Here is a 23,176-nt window from a genome sequence, read left to right as displayed (position 1 = left end):
GGGAAAGCTATAATTTCCAGAGACCCTAATTCACATGCTGAGGTGAAGGATCTGCCAAGGGCCCGAGGAAAATGTGTTGCTATTACTCCCACGATGATACCATGTGATTCTAGTGAGAGTATACCTTTAGAGGCATGCAAATTTAGTGACAATATCGAGGGGATAACTCTTCTGAAAATCTAGGGTTTCTTCCAAACCCTAATATTTTCACTCTTATGGGAAGCCACGTTGAATGCATGCTTGTTCGAATATAGGACATCCACTGATCTTGATGTGTATCATGCGAATATTAGTTTTAAAATCACGAGAAACTCTTAACACATCAACGGAGCCATTAACCTTTGAAACCCTAATGTGATCCTAAGGTCTATATCTGAGGCAAAACATGATGCATGAATGCATTGCATGAAATATGAGTGGGAGCACCAAGGGGGTTGGATCGGCAAGGTTGTGGGGAGAGAAACTAGTTGGGGGTCTTATCAAAACCCTAGTAGCTTGGGGCAAGTGGTGGGTAACCTAGAATTTTGAATATGCCCAAAACTTTGGGTGGTGTTGTAGCAGCTACAATAGGTCTTTAAGATCTTATGATGGAATATTCAAAATAAGTTTCATGACCCAAAGAAGATGCATCATTGGGAGGTTCAACAAAAGGATGATATGCATGCAAGATAAGATGAAGCAAGAAGGGCAACACCAAGGATAACATAATGAAGCTAAGATGATCAAAGCATATTCAAGATGAGGTATGTATGCATCAAAGTTTAGTCATGTTATCATTTGTATATTATTGAGTCATGGGTGTAGTTCTATAACATGATCAAATATGAAAGAATCTATTTCACCTAGGACATGCTCGAAGTCATGTACTACATTGCAATGAAGGTCAACAAAAGGATATGCTGACATAAGGAGTATAAGATTGCTAACCAAGAAGCAAGAAGAAATGTTGACTAAGAAAGCAATGAATAAGTGCTCTCATAAGGAGCATTAGGTGGTTGACCAATCTATCTAAGAATATGAAAATGAAGAAAGAGATCAAACATGTGAAGAACGCCGTGATCACCGAGAATCACTATCTGACAAAAAAAATTGAAGATATATCATGAAATAAGGAAGGACAAATCTAACAAAGAAAGAAAGGAACCTTGACACATATGAAGGCCTTGGAGATATGAAACATGCAGATGATTGTTTCTACTCTACAAAGATGTTGTGATGAAGTATCTATTATGCGAAAGAAAAAAATGTTAAAGCAATATCAGGATAAAGTCATGATGGGCTACTAGGTTGAAGCATGTAAACAAGAAAGTACAACAAAGCATCGACAAGAAGTGTATTCCAAAGCATGGATAGATGACAAAGGAGTATCTAGATGACAAGAAAACTTTATGTATGACCAGAAATCCACTTTCCATGAAGGATGAAATGTCATGACAAACTAGGAAGGAAAGTGATCAATGGATGGTGCCCTACCTATGAGAAGTTCAAACAAAGGCTTCATGGCATCAAAGAAAGGAAGGATATCAATTAGTTGGAGGATCCACGAAAATTAAGTTTTTTATGATTGAAGGAGTCCCTAGTTAAGAGGGAGCTCTGACAAGTACCTTATCAAGAGAGAGTTTTGGATCACCCCTAATTACAAAATAGTGACAATTGTGTTTTTCCATTTCATGCATCATGCACTAGACCAAGACTAACAATCGTAAGTCTATATGAAGGCCATGAATGGAAATGTAGACACAAGATAGACACAGCATTCTTGTCTTCAATTATGAAGAAAGAATGGGAGGATTGGGTAATAATCTAACATCTGATACTCTTTGAGGATGTGTAGGGAATCCAAGACAAGAGTAGGCAAGAGGACTGATATTTTCTGAGGGATGGGAACCCAAACAAGAATAGTCCTAGAAGGTCATACTCAGGAACACCTAGGTGGGTATGTACCTTGAGAGACAATGACTAAAATTTTTGTAATTCATTGGTATTACCAACATTGTGCTCTATTGATAGATAGAGTTGTTATTCAAGGCCTTGTTGTGTAAATAATGTTGGTTATTATGATGCTATAATAAATGGATTTCAAATATGTACACCTTGTAATGTTGTATGAATACCTCCCTAGTTAAGAGGGAGTGTTGAAGGAAGTATAACTAGGTCTGGTATTCATAAATAAAGTTTAACTTTTGTATTTATTGAAGAAAAGAAAAATTATTTTTATGATATTTTTCAATGAGTTTCTTGTTCATTGAATTAGGTCAAGCACATGTTTAAGTGCTTCTAGGAAGTCAAGAGTTATTGTATTTATGTAAACCCCTTCGAGGACATGTTACATTATGTATAAAATACTATAAAGGTCAAAGGAATACCTCCAAGGAAAGTCCAAGTCCTCTCCATGCAACGACGCCATCAAAATGAAACAAAACGAAAAATATAATGAAGATATGGTCAAGTCGGCTTGAAGGCAGAATGTCAGCCTAGAGGAGGGAAAATCCTCTATAAATAGAGGTTGTCTATTCCCTCATAGAGTGTATAATGCGAGCTATGAAATCAGCGAAGGTGGAAGTCAATAAATTGAATGGAAAAGGCAAGTGTAAGGGTATCCAAGGTAGGCAAAGAAAGGAGGAAGAAGACTGGAGTTGAGGGATTGTTTCTAGGGATAGAAACTGTCACACATGTGAGGATAAGGAGGATAGATTGTGGATTAAAAAATTAACATTTCAATGCAAGATTTGTTAGTGTTTGGGCTAGCTGTTAGACCTACAAGGCCTCCCAAGTCAAGCGAAGAAGTCTCTCTCTCTAGTGAAGGTGAAAGGACCCTAATTCACCAAGGGTACCCTCTACACATGACAAAACTAGGGCAGCAGAACAATAATACAGTCATACACCCATATCTCGAGAAGGATCTCGTTTGGTCAAAGAAGAAGTATACTTGAGCAAGGGATATAAGAGGAACATATCATCTAGAAGGCTCACTCAAGAAAGGTCTATATTTAGACAAGAAACAAAGAAGGAGGACAAAGTGTTGGGAAGCAAAGTGCCAAAAGGAGGAAGCCTATGTGTCGGGGAACAAAGTGAAAAAAAGAGGAATCGACTTGACTTGTGATTGAAGGAAATCATAGTCAAGGGTCTAGGGTTTGATAGTGACAAATGAGAAGAATCAGTAAGAGAAACTTATCAAAGGGTTTTCCTCTCTAAAAAAGAGAGGTTTTGGCCTTGGCAGAGAGCCAACATTTTTGTTCTTGTCTTTATGTTTTTGCTAGGAGTTTGATAAAACACACACACTAATAATAAGAAGAAGATCAAGCTAAGATAATTTCAAAATTTCTTCAAAAATAGTTAACAAGCTTAAGAAGAATCATGCTACACCTAATCACCCTAGTATCTTTCGCAAACACTGTTTTTACACCTGCATCATCCAGCTTGCTTATAGAAATTAGATTTCTAGCTAATGCAGGAATATGCAGATCACTGAGAAGTGTTCTAACCCTTCCACCTTGCAACTTCAACTTGAATTTTCTCTCACTAATTATTCTAGCCTTCCTTTCATCCCCTAAGAAGACATCACCACCATCATATTTCTCATACTCGTAGAACCACTATCTATGGGGAGTGAAGTGAAAGGATGCACTTGATTCAATCAACCATGCTTCATGATATACATGTGTACTTGAAGAAGAAGCCAAGTACACATCACCACCTACATTTGAGGTGATTTTTGCCTCTACAGAAGGAGCATCATCAGATCCATTTCGTTTCTTAGGAGCTTTAGATTTACAGTCCCTTTTGTAGTTCCCTTCCTTTCTGCATTTTCTTTATGCATGCTCCATGAGGAACCCTAATTCCTTTGTATAGACCAACATTATGTGCCCTTCCTTCCACTACGTAGAGGTAAGATAACCTGAAATTGCCTATCTCATCCTTGTTTTGCACTATCACCTATGGACTCTCCTTCAACGATTCTCTTCCCCATTTCCTACCATGGATTCCTTGGAGCTAGATTGACTTCAATATCTGTTGTTGACCAATATCATGCATTTCTATGACATCGATACCTTGGGTCCTTTTAGAAATCAATTTGGCTTAAGTGTTAGCATAAAAGGTAGGGATCTACCTTTGCAACTTTGGTCCTACACATATACATAATCATTAATTAAGCATCAAGACAAAATTATTTTGATGAAATACAAGAAATAAATATCATAGTTAATAGTGAACAAGAATTCTTAGCCTTGAAATTGTTTGCAATTTCTTGTTCACAAATTTGTGCATTTCTCTGCTCCATGTCCTAGGATCAAGGTGGCAACAATGGTTTCTAGATCCTTCGAGCACATTTTTCAACTCACCTACCCAAGTAGAGTTCACATAGTCGCATCCAAGTATAGGTTGCATCTTTTATTTGCTTTCATTGAGGTTTAAGAATGTAATGGCATGACCTCAGCAGAGCTGTGACTATCTGGAGGTTGCATAGTCACATGTTGTCCATATCACATAGCCTTCCTCAACAATTTAAATGTAACCATGCGACTTTGGGAGGGAGAGTGATATACGGGGTAGCCTAGTCGCAATTTGTCGATACGACACTACCTAGAATTGTTGACCTAGACTAAAATACAACTAAGTCAACTGACTGAGGCAGTGGCCACATTTGGGGAATCTGATTTGATCACACTCAATAGAGTGACACCATGAGTAGGTCACGTCCTCTAGGTGTTTGGGTGTGATCCATAGATGCAACTTGGGCAAGTCTCATAGTCACCCTCCAAAGCAAGTTGCACTCCCAATGCATTTGTTAGAACTGAGATTCTATGACCTGTTTGAGAGGGGATTGTGACCTACGTGGTTATTGGTCGAAGTCAGAGAGGTCATACTCTAGTGGCTGGGAAAATTTGTGACTTGGCCACTTATGGGGATACCTGACTTGATGGAAGTAATGGCAACAGAGCGAAGCTTGGAATTTGTCTACTATAGATCACTTCTATGATTTGCTCAGGTGTTTCTCTCCTGTTTATTTGAATCTAGCAGTGCCATAAGGATCCTCATTACATCGTTCTTTCTTCATTCTTGTGATTCCCATGGATATTTTTACATGCATTGCAGTGTCATCATGACTTTACGATTTTAATGGCTTATTTGACCCTGAGTCTGATCCACTTTTCACTGCAGATGTATTTCCGACTACCATCCAACATGATTGTATTACGAATTATACCGTTCAAGGCTTATGTATTTCCATAAATGGTCCCAGAGCTCACGTTCCCCAAATATGTGCCAACACTGTTTGAAAATTTGTTGTATACCATGAAATTCGTGTATTTGAGGGTGAGTTAATAGTTTGGTGGTTCAATGAAGGCCATGCGGTGTTGAGTTCTAGCCAAGAAAGTTCAACAGTTTTAGAGGATGAGAAGCCTTTGAACCAAAAAACAATGAGTTTTCTTTGTATAGGAATGATGATATATACGTAGGCGAGGTCCTGAAGATCTAAAGGCATTCCATTCAGTTCCATAGTTCAACTATAATCATCGAATTGATCTCTTATGCTCTACTAAACCTCAATCACATTGTGCTCAGTCATGATCTCCCTTTGCAGTTTGATATTCCCTTTGAAGAGTCGAATTTGGTGGTCAAAGAAGACCTCCTCAACACACAACATTTTCTTTTACAGGTATGGTATGATATTTCTTCCAAATGCATCATTTAGGCCACCCATTGTTAATTCCATCATCACCTTCTCATACCCTTGAGTGAAATGCATGTCCTTGCATTGTTTTAATGGGAGGCATTTTAATAACTACCCCATAGTGAGCACTTTCCTAACTCCTTGTATTATTGCTTAGGTTGAGAAAAGGACGATGGCAGAGTTGTTTCTACACACACACACACACACACATACAACAATCAACCTTATGCCCAATGTATATATGTATATTAATAAAACAGTCTTCCATTCTTACATTTCCTCGTTGTCAAAACCCTTCAAATCTATGTTTGACATTAGTTTTTTTGTAAAAAATTGCCTCATTGGATATGTGCCCGAGCCACCTCCCCTTGATCCCTATAGAGACGGTGAAATAAAAATAATCAATTTACGTAAACAACATAGAGATGTATACATTTGCACTTGGAAGCATAGAACTTAATGAAAGTCATGGCAATAACTCATTAAAGAAACATGCATCCCAAGCATTCCAAATTAAGGCGTCATACATTGTATTCTTGAGTGAATCATGCTTTAGTTTTGAAATCAGTGTGAAATTTAAGCACTTTAATAGGCTTACTAATTTCAAGAGATCATGGTATTGTATGAGGCCCAAGGTAATTTCCTAGTCATATGATAAACACTTAGGAATATCTGTTAACACACATCATAGAGAGTGAGGACTAATTCAGAAGATGGTCGGACCATCAATCACACATTCTAGAGTTATAAGGATGCAAGGGAAAGCTATAATTTCCAGAGACCCTAATTCACATGTTGAGGTGAAGGATCTGCCAAGGGCCTGAGGAAAATGTGTTGCTATGACTCCCACAATGATATCATGTGATTCTAATGAGAGTACACCCTTATAGGCATGCAAATTTAGTGACAATATCGAGGGGATAACTCTTTTGACAATCTAGCGTTTCTCCCAAACCCTAATATTTTCACTCTTATGGGAAGCCACATTGAATGCATGCTTGTTTGAATATAGGACATCCACTGATCACAATGTGTATCATGCGAATATTAGTTTTAAAATCAATATCGAGGGGATAACTCTTCTGACAATCTAGGGTTTCTCCCAAACCCCAATACTGTCAATCTTATGGGAAGCCACGTTGAATGCATGCTTGTTCAAATATAAGACATCCACTAATCATGATGCATATCATGCGAATATTAGTTTTAAAATCATGACAAAATCTTAACACATCAATGAAGCCATTAACCTTAAGAACCCTAATGTGAACGTAAGGCCTATATCTGAGGCAATACATGATGCATGAAACATGAGTGGGAGCACCAAAGTGGTTGGATTGCAATGCTGTGGGGACAGAAACTGGTTGTGGGTCTTATCAAAACCTAGTAGCTTGGGTCAAGTGGTGGGTAACCTGAAATTTTGAATATGCCAAAAAATTTGGGTGGTGCTGTAGTAGCTACAACAGGTCTTTATGATCTTACGATGGAATCTTCAAAAGAAGGTTCATGAAACAAAGCAGATGTATCATTGGGAGTCCCGTTCATGGGGTTCAAGAAAAGGATGATATGCATGCAAGCTAGGATGAAGCAAGAAGGGCTACACCAAGGATAACATAATGAAACTAAGATGATGAAAGGATAATCAAGATGAGGTATGTATGCATCGAAGTTTAGTCATGTTATCATTTGTATATTATTGAATCATGGGAGTAGTTCTATAACATGATCAAATATGAAAGAATCTCTTTCACCAAGGACATGCTCGAAGTCATGTACTACATTGCAATGAAGGTCAACAAAAGGATATGCTGACATAAGGAGTATAAGATTGCTAACCAAGAAGAAAGAAGAAATGATGACTAAGAAATCAATGAATAAGCATTCTCACCAGGAGCATGAAGTGGTTGAACAATCTATGTAAGAAGAAACAAATGAAGAAAGAGATCAAACATGTGAAGAACACCGTGATCACTAAGAATCACTATCACAAAAAAATAATTTGAAGATATATCGTAAAAGAAGGAAGGAAAAATCTAACAAAGGAAGGAACATTAACACCTACGAAGGCCTTGGAGATATGAAAGATGAAAATAATTGATTCTATTCTACAAAGATATCATGGTCAAGTAGCCATTCTACAAAAGAAAAAACAATGTTAAAGCAATATCAAGATAAAGTCATGATGGGCTACTAGGTCGAAGCATATAAACAAGAAAGTACAACAGAGCATCCATGAGAAGTGTATTCCAAAGCATAGAAAGATGACAAAGGAGTATATAGATGATAAGAAAACCTGATGCATGACAAGAAATCCACTTTCCATGAAGGAAGCAATGTGATGACAAACTAGGAAGGAAAGTGATCAATGGATGGTGCCCTACCTACAAGAAGTTCAAATAAGGACTTCATGACATAAAAGAAAGGAAGGAGATCAAGTAGCTGGAGGACCCATGAAAAATAAGTTTTTTATGATTGAAAGAGTCCCTAGTTAAGAGGGAGCTCTGACAAGTAACTTATCAAGAGGGAGTTTTGGATCACCCCTGATTACAAAGGATTGACAATTATTTTTTGCCATTTCATGGTTCATGCACTAGACAAAGACTGACAATCGTAAGTCTAGATGAAGGCCATGAATTGAAATGTAGACACAAGATAGACACAACATTATTGTCTTCAATTGGGAAGAAAGAATGGGAGGATTGGGTAATCATCTGACGTTCGATACTCTTTGAGGATGTGTAGGGCATCCAAGACAAGTGTAGGCAAGAGGACTGATATTCTTTGAGGGATGGGAACCCAAACAAGAATAGTCCTAGAAGGTCATACTCAGGAACACCTGGGTGGGCATGTACCTTGAGAGACAATGACTAATATTTCTATAATTCATTAGTCTTACCAACACTGTGCTCTGATCTATTAATAGATAGAGTTGTTATTCAAGGCCTTGCTATGTAAATAATGTTGGTTATTATGATGCTATAATAAATGGATTGCAAATTTGTACACCTTGTAATGTTGTATGAATACCTCCCGAGTTAAGAGAGAGCATTGGAGGAAGTATAACTAGGTCCGGTCTTCATAAATAAAGTTTGACTTTTGTATTTATTGATGAAAAGAAAATTTATTTTTATGATATTTGTCAATGAGTTTCTTGCTCATTGAATTAGGTCAAGCACATGTTTAAGTGCTTCTAGGAAGTGAAGAGTTAATGTATTTCTGTAACACCCTTCGAGGGCAGGTTACATTATGTATAAAATAATATAAAGGTCAAAGGAATACCTCCAATCAAAGTCCAAGTCCTCTCCATGCAACAATTCCATCCAAATGAGGCAAAATGAAGAAAATAATGAAGATATGGTCAATTTGGCTTGAAGACAGAATGCCAGCCTAGAGGAGGGACAATCCTCTATAAATAGAGGTCGTCCAGTCCATCACAAAGTGTATAACACAAGCTATGAAGTCAGTGAAGGTGGAAGTCAATAAAGTGAACGGAAAAGGCAAGTCTAATGGTATCCAAGACAAGCGAAGAATGGAGGAAGAAGACTAAAGTTTATGGATTGTTTCTAGGGGTAGAAATTGTCACACGTGTGAGGATAAGGAGGATAGATTGTGAATAAACAAAAGTAACATTTCAGTGAAATATTCGTTGGTGTTTGGGATATATATTAGGCCTATAAGGCCTCCCAAGTCAAGCGAAGAAGTCTCTCTCTCTAGCGAAGGTGAAAGGATGCTAATTCACTAAGGGTACCCTCTACACGTGAGAAAACTAGGGCAGCAGAACAACAATACAACCACACACCCATATCTCGAGAAGGATCTCATTTGGTCAAAGAAGAAGTATACTTGAGCAAGGGATAGAAGAGGAACATCTCATCTGGAAGGCTCACTCAAGGAATGTCTATCTCTAGACAAGAAACAAAAAAGGAGGACAAAGTGCTGGGAAGCAAAGTGTCAGAAGGAGGAAGCCTATCTATTGGTGAACAAAGTGAAAGAAAAGAGGAAAGGACTTGACATGTGATTGAAGGACATCATATTCAAGGGTCTAGTGTTTGACAGTGACCAATAATAAGAATCAATAAGAGAAACTTATCAAATGGTTTTCCTCTCTAAGAGAGAGAGGTTTTGGCCCTGACAGAGAGCCAACATTGGTTTTCTTGTCTTTTTGTTTTTGCTGGCAGTTTGATGAAACACACACACTAATGATAAGAAGATGATCAAGCTAAGATAATTTCAAAATTGCTTCACAGATTGTTATCAACCTGAAGAAGAATGATGCTACACTTAACTACCCTAGATTCTTCAACACAAATCACAAAGCACCGAAAGCACAAAACTAGCAAGATGCACCATGACTTGATCCCTATGGGTTCCCACTACTTTGAAGGGAAATCTCAACCCAAGCCTTCTTCCATATTTCATAGCAATCTATTTTTCCATGCAATCCCCTGCATCATATTTCCATAAACACATACTTGTTAGTACATACATAAACATATCAATATACGATTACCTTACCTTGTTGTACCAAACACATTGTCGTGTAACTGAACACATACACATATTATCTCTCAAGGGACTCCAATTCCTTGATGAATCTAGCCATAAATGAAAACCAACTATTATACCTCTCAAATAAATGTTCCAGAATATAACACAAGTCCACACAATGTTAGACAAAATCAAGATTAAGAAGACTTCATGTATTCATGTAAAGCATTCATTAATTTGGAATTGCGGTTTCCAATCATAGGTAAAGAAATTTTCACCCAATTCCTTTCTTTTACCTTTTTCCCTACTATAATTAAGTCTTATTATGTGTTGTCACATCAAGGATAATTTTAGGGGCGAATGTTCGCCCTTTGGCGAAATTAAGGGGTTTTAAATTTTTAGTGGGCGAATATTTTGTATCATAGTACATTTTTACAAATCACCTCAAATAGGCCACCTTATTTTAAGGGAGAGGGTAAAAAAGGTAAATTTACCCCTTGAAATTAGGACTTACAACCTTCCATTCGCCCATTTTCAAGAATAGGTTTTATTTAAGTGATTCCTATGGGCCAAATACCATATTTATAAAAGAGGTATGGTAAATTAATAAAAAAATAAATAAATGAGAGGTATGGTAAATTAATAAAAATATAAATAAATGAGAGGTATGGTAAATAAATAAAACATTTTTTATATTTACTCCATAAGTCACCTTATATACATGTAAGGGTGTAAACAAATAAAAATATAAGTAAAGTGGAGGTATGGTAAATAAATAAAACGTCTTTTTATACTTACTCAAAAGGTATGGTAAATAAATAAAAATATAAATAAACTAGACGTATCGTAAATAAATAAAACCTCTTTTTATATTTAGTCCATAACCCTCGTTCTATTTATGAAGGCTCAAGAAAGAGGTTTTATTTAAGTGAATCCTATGGGCTAAATACCATATTTTTAAAAGAGGTATGGTAAATTAATAAAAATATAAATTAACGAGAGGTATGGTAAACAAATAAAACATTTTTTTATATTTACTCCATAAGTCATCTTATATTTACGAACACTCAAAAAATGGGTTATATTTAGGTGAAACCTATGGCCAAAATACTATGGGACAAATACCATGGACTAGATTGTTATTAATACCATGCAAAAAACCATTATTAATGCTAATATTAGAATTAATAAAAATAAAAATGGCACATGGTATTGATCCATGGTATTCAGCAAAAGGGCACATGGTATTGACCCATGGTATTGACCTCGAATGTAGCCTATTTAAATGGGGGAATTAAACCAACATGTAGCCTATGCTAAGATTCATTAGGACTTTACAAAGTTTTATTATTTAGTGAAAGACTCGCCAAGATCTTACAAGATTTTATAATTGAGTAAAATATTCGCCATGCCTCGTGAGAGATTCGCCAAACAATTATATATACATATTATATTATTGATAAAATCGCCTTCCATTTTTCCTATATACCATGGAGATTCGCCCATTTATTATATTTATAAATTTAGCGGGTGTTCTTAAAATTTTCCCTGTGTCACATTACCCAACTGTTAGTTATATAAACAAATTAATTGTTACGTTATCATGCTCATACCAAGCATGTTTCCTTGCAACTATTCAAACATGTCAGTCACATGTTCCAAAGATCAAGACAACATATCTATTAATTTGAAATCAACCTTTACCAAGACTAACAACCACTTCATAATCTACAATCAACTCATAGTCATAAATCACATTACTACCACTAGCACCCACTTGCACTCAATTACATATCATCTATCTTAGCACATAATGTGTTAGTACAACTATCTTAAATAAGATCATTCTTCATACAATTTTATAGAAACATACTTATATTATGAAGTTAATCATAGATTCAAAAAACCTGTAAACATACCATGTTAGTTAAACCAAGTAGATGACGTAATCAAACTCATACCTTAATGTATCTGAGGGGAAGCTATCACATCCACAGAATTTAGTCCATATTAGTACAATGCAACATCAAAAGTGTATGAACTTATACATAAATATCATAACCATAACCATTTTCACAAGAAAATTTAGATTATCGCGATACATATAACATCAAGATCTTAACTATAATGACCATAATCATCATGTGTATAACCACAATGCATATAACAAAAAATTAACTACCATGCATGAATATCCAATGCATGTGCATATGACCACACTGATCAACTAACATCTAACATGCATTTAACTAAAACCACAATAAAATGAGTTGTAGACAATATACATCATAACATGTCAAGAGTTGTAGACAATATACATCATATAACTTGCATATAACCAAAAAATAACTAGCATAAAAGCCAATAAATAACCAACATATAAACCATGGAAACTCAGTCATAATGTCACCATCATAATCAATACATATGTTCATAGATCACAATATAAAATATCTCGTATTAACATATGAAAATGCCAACCAAGTCAGGGACTTTCACGTACCACCTAACCACAAATTGGGATGAAAGAAATACGACTTTTATCCAATAATCGCTGCACCATAATTCAAGCATGAATGTGGGATCTCATTAAATAAGCCAAGAAAAACCAAACTAGGGCTTCTATATGCAAAACCATCACAACCCTCAAGTAGTGATTCCACCTCAAGGTCAAACATCACTAAGACCTTCCATGGCTCCAGAGCATTTCTCCAACCCAACTCTAGGTACTAGTAATTCAACCCACTAAGGGATCTAGAGAGTCTGTTCTAGCCTAGGCTCCAGGAATAGTAAATCTACCCATGGTTTTCCACGGCTTCCAAAGCATTTATTCCGACCAACAACCATAAGTAATTATGAGCACCCACCAAAAAAAATATCAAGTGGAAAAACGAATGTTGAAGAATCTAGGGAACATGTAGTTAACGAGATTCTTCTTGACTTGATAATTATTTGTGAGGCTTTTAAATTTTTTTATTAGAAAAATCTTCTCTTTGAAATTATTAAAGTGTTTGTTTCTTATTTCATCAAATGGGTATCAAAAACAAAGAGACAAGAAGATAAGAAGACAAGATGTTGGCATTCTACCAAGGCCAAAACCTGTCCCTCTTGGAGAGGAAAACCCGCACATAATTTTTCTTATATAGGTACCAATTGACGAATATCAAGACCATGACCCTTGACTATCGATGTCACTCTAAGACCAAGACACCAATGCTCTTCTTTGTCACTATTGAAATCTTGTTCATCATTATTGCTTCGTTGAGGTCATCATTAAAGTAGTACCATTGTTGCACCTTCATCTAGATGATTGCTTCCCTTTTACTGAGATCATCACTATGTCAACTAGATCTTTATACTGGCCTTGACTTCATCGAGATCACAATAATGTTGAAAAATCTAAGGAAAGGGGGATTAATGTGATTCTTTTAGACTTGATAACAATTTGTGAAGTTCTTTGACAATTTATCTTAGCTTGACCTTCTTCTTATTATTAGTGTGTGTGTTTGCTTCATCAAAATGCTACCAAAACAAAGAGACATGAACACAGGATATTTAGCTTTCTGCATGGGCTAAATCCTCTCCCTCTTGGAGAGGAAAGCCATCACAAAATTATTCTTATAGATATTCTAATTCACAAACACCAATATCTTCACCCTTGACCTATTAGGCCACTCCAAGATCAAGGTGGCAATCCTATTCTTGTCACTGCTAAGATCATCATCATTGCTCCACCATTGAGACCATCACTACTGCACCATAGAGACCTTCATTACTGTTGCACCATGACTACACCTTCATTGAGATCTTCATTACTATTGCACCAATACTACATCTTCACTGAGGTCATTGTTATAACAATGATATCTTCATTCTAAGGTACATATATGATAGCTGAACTAATTTTTTCTTCATTATTGCAACTATGTTGAGGTCATGACTATGTTTACGATATATGCCAAATCAAGATCCTCCTCCTGAGATGATAATTATGTAACTATGAGATCACATGGATTATCCACATCACACGTGACTGTGTTAGGTATGAAGAAATAGAGATCATGATGTCCATCCGAGAAACATAGGACTGTTGTCCTCATATGATATTATGAGCCACTTATTTTATTTGAAATACTGTCCCACTAGATTTTATCCAATATCTCTTCTCCCCTATACCTTGTACAGGATTTCAGAGGTTAGAGATATGATTCTCCTGTAGTGCAAATTACAGTCCTCGTTCTTCACTGAATCATCTCAGAAAAATGTGAGTTTCTGCACCTCCGAAGTTGCAGAGATATCTAAAATGATCTTACTGTAATTCTAAACTTTGCACACCTATTTATAGTGGTTTGAACTTGTAATTGAGCCAACATGACCAAGTTAACTATTGTGTCATTTATGTGAGACGACATGTAATATTTTAGTTGTTTAATTCATGTTTGCAGGCTCACATGATGTTCTCGTCATTATTATTCTTGTAGTTTTCTTTATTGAAGAATAGTGCTTGTCTTGGAGGCCTTCTTGACACTACTTCAACCCATGCACATTAAATAAATTCTCATCAAGAGATTTTTAACATAATCTTGACTCTTTGACTTTCCTAGACCTATGGAATGAGAAAGAAACCCATTCATATAATTATATAAAAATAATATATTTTTTTTCTTGACAATTACAAAGATCAAAATTACATTGACAAATGTTGAACCTAGTTAGTATTTTCTTCAACACTTCCTCTTAACTACGGAGGTATTTACAATGGTACTTGGTTATTCTCAGTCTAAATATTTTCTCATAAGAAGAATCAGATTGGTAATTCCATTTGTATAACATCATATCAATCAACATTGTCATAGTGGAAGGCCTTGACTAACAAATCCATCTCTCCATGAGACCATGAGCTACAATGTTGGTGATACCAATGATTTATAGACACCTTCATCATTGTCTTTTAAGGTACATACCCGCTCGGGTGTTCACTAATTATGACCTTCTAGGATTATTCTTATCTTGGGTTCTCAACCCTCAAAGAGTATCGATCCTCTTGCTTACTCTTATCTTGGATGCCTTATGTATCCTCATATAGTATAAGATGCCATATGTTTACCCAATCCTCCCACTATTTCTTCCCAAGCGAAGATAAGAATGTTGTGTCTATCATGTGTCTAATTTTCTATTATTTTCCTTCATCCAGACTTATGGTTGTTAGTCCTGCTCTAGTGCATGACACATCATATGGAAAAACACAATTGTCACTCCTTTGTAATAATGGGTGATCTTAATTCAAACTCCCCTTTGATTAGGTACCTATCATAGCTCCCTCTTATCTAGGGATGCTTCTATATATCAACAAATTTTTCCTTGTGGGTCCTTCAATTGCTCGATCAAATTATCTCATTAGCTTCATGCAATTTAGTTGAGCTTCTTCCTTGTATAGAAAAAACAATCAATCACTTTCCTTGTTATTCTATCATGTCATTACTTTCTTCATGGAAAGTGGAATTCTTGGTACATACCTAGAACCTTCTTCATATGGCTACTTCTTCCTCATCATGTTTCTTTTAGGAATTTCCATCCACCACATGAATGCTAGTTGTACTTGTACTTGCAACTCTTGTGCTAGTATCCATGCATGAACTCATCCAGATATTATTCAAGAAATCAAAACATAACATTGAATGAAAATTCTACCTTTCGAGATGGATCTTCATCATGAAAACTTCCTGTAGGTATCAACATCTTGCATACATGTTGACAGATCTCCCAAAAAAATCCATTGTCAAGGGTCTTCATATTTTCAGACTTTCGTCAGAGTCTTCATATCTTTCGAGGAGATTTCCTAGTCAAATCTTCTTGGTCTTTTGGGTGTTGATCGCCTTCATCATGTTTGAATATCTCATGATCCCTTTCTTCCTCACATATTCCATTTCCAGGATATTGCAAATATATTTTCTTAGTCAACTACCTCATACTTCATATGAGGACATATTATGTTGATTTCATCTAGTGTGACTTATGCCTTCCTGCATTCTTTTAGAGGAGAAGGTCCTTTTTCTCTTGATCATGCTTCTCAAGATAGAAGTAATGATCCATGTTACTTGCAACCATATGACATGACATCATAATACTAAATACAAGCATACATACCTCATTTTACCTTTAGGTCATCTAGGCTTCTTCCAACAACTTCCTTGTTTGAAAAGATCTTCAATCCCTTTATCTGCTTCATGTCATCACACCATCATCCCATGAATTCCATAAGTTGGAGTTCCGGATTAAACACTTTCTTCCTATTTAGATTAGTGAACCCTCTGATGAGGATTCCATCAGAGAACTTTGAGCATCTTTCATATCTCCATCTAGAAGATGTTTCCTTTTTTACTTGATGTATTATGAGCCTTTTCCTAGATGACATTTGCCATTCCTTCCATGTTCAATGAGATTCCCAAGAGAGATATCCTTCATGTTTGACTGCCATGGGTTTTTTCCATTTTTTCCTTCATGATTCCCCTCGTGATTTCACTAGGTCTTGCTTATAATGATTCCATGATGCCATGATTCATCTTATTGTCATAATCACGAGATATAGGAGCTTATAAAATGACCATTTTATGAGGGATACTATCTGACTCATAGGAGAGATTTGTTATTCCCACTTTCCTTTGCCCTTTTCTTCATCTTCCTCCATTATCCAATGATATGAGCTTCAAAAATCTTTCTATAGCATTGAATCTTAACTATATTTGAATTTATGAAGAAAAAGATAATAAAATGTATTTTGTAAAACTTGCATCATCGGTTTCATGAGCAAGAAGTTTTTATTATAGGTCAAAGACTTCTTCTTGATGTCCTTAGGGTTTTTTCATCTTGTCATAAATATAATTTAGAGTCATGTATATGAAGTGTTGTTACAGTCATAAAAGAAGTCAATGTAAAATGTCTCCTAGAAGACAAGCACAATCATCCATAAGTTGTCCTCAATGTATGCAGAAAGAAGCTTCATGTCGGCTCTAATGAATATATATATATATATATATATATATATATATATATATATATATATGTATGTATGTATGTATGTATGTATGTATGTATGTATGTATGTATGTATATATGTATGTATGTATGTATGTATGTATGTATGTATGTATGTATGTATGTATGTATGTATGTATGTACGTATGTATGTATGTATGTATGTATATGTCAGTTCATGTCAGCTCAAATAAATAGACACAACTATTCATTGGTATATGTAGACTCAAATTTAGATGCCTAACTACTATATATAGGCATATACCCTCACTATCCAAGAGCTCTGCCATTAGTTTTCAGACTATATCTCTAATACCGGAGCTCAAATTTTAGAATTTATTTTTAATACATGAAGCTCAGATCATAACGCAGAGAGACAAAATTTCATATCACCCTAAGGTTTTAGATCATAATGCAAAGAGACATCATCTCATATCACACTAAGATTTCAGATCATAATGTAGAAACATAGTTCCAAGTATGTGCCACAGTGTGACAATTCATAAGTCCTCCATAGTAGTTTGATGATGACGATCATGCTTAGTCTGATCAGTGGTGATATTCAATGCCTGCTTTAAATGATGAGGTTGGTGATACATGGTGTTGCACAGTGATGATAGAAGAATCGGTGAAGGATGACTACGTCTTGATCTAGGAGAATCTCTATGGGTCAAATGTAACTATCAAGGTCAGTGTACTCATTTGTGAAGAATCTATAAGAATAAATTTATGGTTTTTCCCCTCAAGAGGAGGGGTTTCTAGCCCCAGTTTGGAGCCTAACTATTTTTTCACTGTCTTATTGGTTTCATTGATATTTTGATGTATCCAACATGAAAAATAATAAGGAACAAAGATAATGTTAATAAGTACACAAGCAGTAATTGATGAAAGAGAATTTGAATTGAACGTTACCCTACCTAATTCTCATTGAAGGATATCATTCAAGAAAGCATCAAGGTGAAGATTTCATCTTCACATGACAAGTAAGTATCCTTTTATTCTATATCAAGTTTTGTTAAAGGAATCCATGATTGCAAGGACATGTATGAATTTCATGGGCTATCAAGATTCCTTGCATGAAGAAGGAGAATAGACATAGTCCTCTAAGTAGCTAAAGTCATCAAATGGTCCCCTTTGAATTTATAAAAAGGGATATTTACGAAAGATTCCCTCACATAGTAAAAATTGGAGACATGAAAGTGATGTACATGATAAACACATTCTATTAAGGTGCAATGAAGAAGGTCACATGAAATCTGATCTACATGAAAGTAAAGTGTATCAAATCATGTAGGATATCTTCCATCTAGAAGACCTAGAAAGGAAGATAACCATAATACACTAAAAATCAAGGTAAAAAATTTCCATGAACAAGAAGGTTACCTCATTCAACAACTTGTGGTCTCTATCCCAGATAGAGAATGACAAGTTGATGGTAAAACTATTGAAGGTAAAAATAACTCAACCATGTGCAGAAAAGGAAGGCAAGGTTGGTCCTTAATCAAGACAAAATAAGTATAGTTACGATTCAATGCTAAGAAGAATCACATTAACTACATTTGCCCTAGATTCTTCAACATGGAATCTAGAGAAAATTGAATTAATGAGATTCTTCCTAGCATGATAACTATTTGTGAGGCGTTTCAACTTATTCTTGTTAACACAATATTCCTTTTCATATTATTATATCGTGTCTTCATTAATTCTCAAATAGATACCAAAAACAAAGACACAACAACAAAATATGTTTGCATTCTGCCAGGGCCAAAAACTCTCACTCTTTGAGAGGAAACCCAACACAAATTCTTCTTATAAAGATTCCAATTGACGAATACCAAAATGAAAACCCTTGACCTATACTTTCATTCTTAGACCAAGACACACTTGTCCTTTTTCTCTCAATTTTTTGATTATTTCATGGCACCAAAACATGATCACTACAATATTCCTAAGTTTCCATCTATCCTGAACATTGGCCTCATCATTCCTTCATCATGTAAAATTTAGTAGCATCATGTAGTACCTTGTATCACTAATCATATCACTACAACACCCGCTGTCATCGAACATCACTAAGCACCATTTTTCATTCACATTTTGGTGAGTATAAGCATGAGAGAGTCATTGTAATATTATCCCAAAATAATCTGCACTATTATCACTACAATAATCGATCTTCTTACTTTGTATAGTTCTTAGGGTTTCAATTTTTCTCTGTAGCACCTTCATTGTTTTAGTTGTGGGTTATTTCTGAGTTGTTACTTTCTGCTACTAGTAAGACCAACTTGGTTTCCCATATAGCAAGTTAGCAAAGTCTATCATGTTACTAAACTTTTGCTATCAAATCACATTTCATGTTTTATTGATTATCAATTTACTAACATGTCCTTATGTTTACTTAATAAATTACATAAAAATACTATAATTGCCACATATTTTTCAAATCTTAATAAGGAGAAAACATCTACTCTTATATATTTTCTATTACCATAAAATACAATCAAAATTTTAAAAAATATTACCATTAAATATTAAATTAGCATATAAAACCTCTTAATTTATGAAATAAAAAATATTTCAGTATAATTGATCCAGGTGGATATTGGTGGCCACCTGCCAAGTCCACCTGGACCCCCACCATTGTTTCTCTCAGCATTTTCAGTTTCCTTAATTGTAGCACAACTTACTATTTTTAGCAGTTTTTCAGGTCCTGAACTTCTGGAGCCGATTTGAGGCCGTAAACGACGTTTTTTGGGAAGTCTTGGGGCAACATGGGTCTATGGACTGATTTTTCTCTTCCCAAAGTGGTAGTGCTCGGATAGATCTTTCTAATGAGCTATTGTACACATCAAACAGTGATCGTATGCCAAAGTTACGACCCCAGGAAGTTGACGTACCAATTTACCCAAACGGGGCCCATAGTTTGGTGTTTCATCTCCTAGGGTTAGGGTTTGGAATGTTAAGGGTTTTCCATTGTTTCTCAACAATAAATAGGCCTTCGAGCCTCATTGTAACACAGTTCAGAGGCATGTAGCCACCACATCTCTTCTCAGAGATAAGCTACCATCGCCCTAGCTGGTTTATTTCCATTTTTGGTTGTAAGCACATTTCAGTATTTTCCATTAATGAAATGAAGTATTATTTCCGCTGCATCTTTGTGTATATGGTTATCTCTATAATTTTTTGCGTTCCTGTTTAAATCCGGATCAGTGGTATTAGAGTGGTCTGCCTTTTCTCTGTTTTTCTTTGCATGTCCCCAACAAGGTCGGTATATAAGGAGTTAGGGCTTGAACTGGTTGAACCTTTGCAAGACCAGCCTTGCAAATCCTGACGGCCTCCCATGGGAGATGAGAAGAAAGACGAGGGGGCAGGAGATCCCATCAAAATCTTTCTCGAAGAAGCCCTGGAGCGACAACGGAATGCGATGATGGACAACTTTGCCCACATCCTTCAGCGGCTACCCAGAAGTGATGCATCGGCTTCCAGCAGCTACTCTGGAAACGCCACACCCTTTAAGGTACAAGTTAATTTTGAAATCCCCATATTCGAGGGTCAGATAGACGTAGATGCCGTAGATAAATGGTTAAATCTGCTAGAGGGTTATTTTTCTGTTCATGAATTTTCGAGTCGGGAAAAGATTGTTTTCGCTCTTCTCAAAGCAGCCCCCCATGTCAAGGACTGGTGGGAAACCTACTGCGAGCAGAAGGATGAAAGTACTGGCTCACTATTTTCAGCCGCACCCACTTGGAATTCATTTCGGGATGCCATCAAGGAGCAGTACTACCCTGTCGAAGCTATGAGGATGAATACATAAAGTGGACCACGCTGCAGCAGGGAAGGGACCAAGACGTGCCGGAGTTCACCAATATTTTCCATACCCTTTGCACAAAGTTGGGTATCAAGGATTCAGAGCAACATTTGATACTCAAATACCGTGGCTGCCTGCACAAGTACATCCAGGAAGAAATACAATTCCTGAACATCTCCTCGCTCGGCACAGCATACCGATATGTCGTCAAGGTCGAGCAGAAGTTTAAACAAAAGAAGCGAGACTTTGAATCTGCGAATCCAAAGCAGGGGAAAGGTGCCCCTAAACCACAGAACAAAGGACAAAGCCAAGGCGGGACAACCCAAGACAACCCGTCGAAGCTGCAAGCAAAGAACAGTGCCACGAAGCCAAAAAAGGACACTAGAAAATGGTGTGAGTTCCATAAGAGCTCCACTCACAACACAAGTGAGTGTCGGGCCAAGCAGTCACTGGTCGCTGAGCTAAAAGTTTCAGAATCAGATGCATGTTCCGATTCTGAGTTAGAACCCGATAAGGGGAATGAAAAAGGGAAGCAGATCATTGATGCGGATCCCAACGCCACTGTTGCTACCGCCAAGATCTAGAAAAATGAACCCGAAGATCCAGAGGAGGAGGAGCGTCTGTTCCACTCCCAGATGTGGGTAAAGGGCTCCCCAATACAGTTCATTGTTGATAGCGGGAGTCAAAAGAACCTCATTTCAGCAGAGGTTGTGAAGCGGTTGGGCTTACCGACCACAGCACATCCACAACCATACACCATTGGGTGGCTTCACCAAGGACGAGATCTTTGCGTGAGCCAGCAGTGTCACCTTCCATACAACATCAAGCCCTTCACGGATGAGGTATTGTGTGACATTGCTCCCCTTGAAGTTTGTGATGTATTATTAGGACATCCATACTTGTGGAAGCGACATGCTATGTATGAATCAAGGCCCCGTGCTGTTATTATTACATTGGGAAATAAGTTGCACAGGATACCAGAGGTAGCACCACCTACCGCCATCTATTTGATTACTGCAAAACAATGCAGTAAGATCATTTCCAAGACCAGGAAATTTGTTTTCCTGATGATACGCCCTCAAGGAAAGAAGAAGACAGTGGCCGCGGCCTCCAGACGGGGTCCCTCTGCACGAAAACTACAGATGGACAAGGTTCCGGAGGAGTACGAGGACATCTTCACCTCCCCTGCAGGGGTTCCTCTGCACTGTCAGGTCAAGCACTCCATCGATCTGACCCCAGGTGCGCCGCTACCCAACGGACCAATTTATCGGCGCTTCATTATGGAGAACAATGAAATTAAGAGGCAGATTCAAGAGCTCCTGTAGAAAGGTCACATCTGTCCGAGTTCATTGCCTTGTGGGAGCTCGATCGTGTTGGTACAGAAGAAAGATGGGACGTGGAGACTCTGTATTGACTATCGGGCGCTGAACAAGATCACTGTCCATAATAGGTACCCGATCCCGCGGATTGATGACCTCCTGGACCAACTAAAGGGGGCGAAATATTTCAGCAAGATCGATCTGATGTCAGAATATCACCAGGTACCATTCGAACCCTCTGATGTGTGGAAGACTGCCTTCAAATCCAAGGAGGGCCTTTTCGAATAGTTGGTTATGCCTTTCGGATTGACGAATGCTCCTGCAACCTTCATGAGGCTAATGGATGACATCTTGCGGCCATTCACCAACTCCTTTGTAGTAGTATACTTGGATGACATTCTGATCTTCAACCAGAGTTGGGAAGAGCACCTCCACCACATCCGACAGGTTCTCCAAGCACTGTGGCAACACAAGCTATGTGCCAATTTGGAGAAATGCACTTTTGGCATGACCCAGGTTCAGTATCTGGGATACATCATTGATGAACAGGGGGTGCATGTTGATGCATCCAAGATCCAAGTCATTCGGGATTGGCCATCTCCAACCACTCTAACAGATCTCCGCAGCTTTCTAGGTCTTGCCAACTTCTACTGCGGGTTCGTGTTGGGGTTTCGTCATATTACTTGTCCCTTGAGTCAAGTCACCAAGGGAGGGGCGAAAGAAAAATTCTTTTGGTCTGAATATCAACATAAGGCATTCATGGAGTTGAAGGATCGCCTCTGCACGGCACCAGTGCTCACATTACTAGATTTACAACAACCATTTGAGGTCGAGACAGATGCCTCTGAC

Source organism: Pinus tabuliformis, chromosome 1_1 (assembly GCF_031772625.1).
Source record: "Pinus tabuliformis cultivar Carrire ecotype Pingquan chromosome 1_1, CPIR1, whole genome shotgun sequence".
Lineage (NCBI taxonomy): Eukaryota > Viridiplantae > Streptophyta > Pinopsida > Pinales > Pinaceae > Pinus > Pinus tabuliformis.
The sequence above is the reverse complement of the archived record's forward strand: the minus strand, read 5'-3'. Positions refer to the sequence as shown.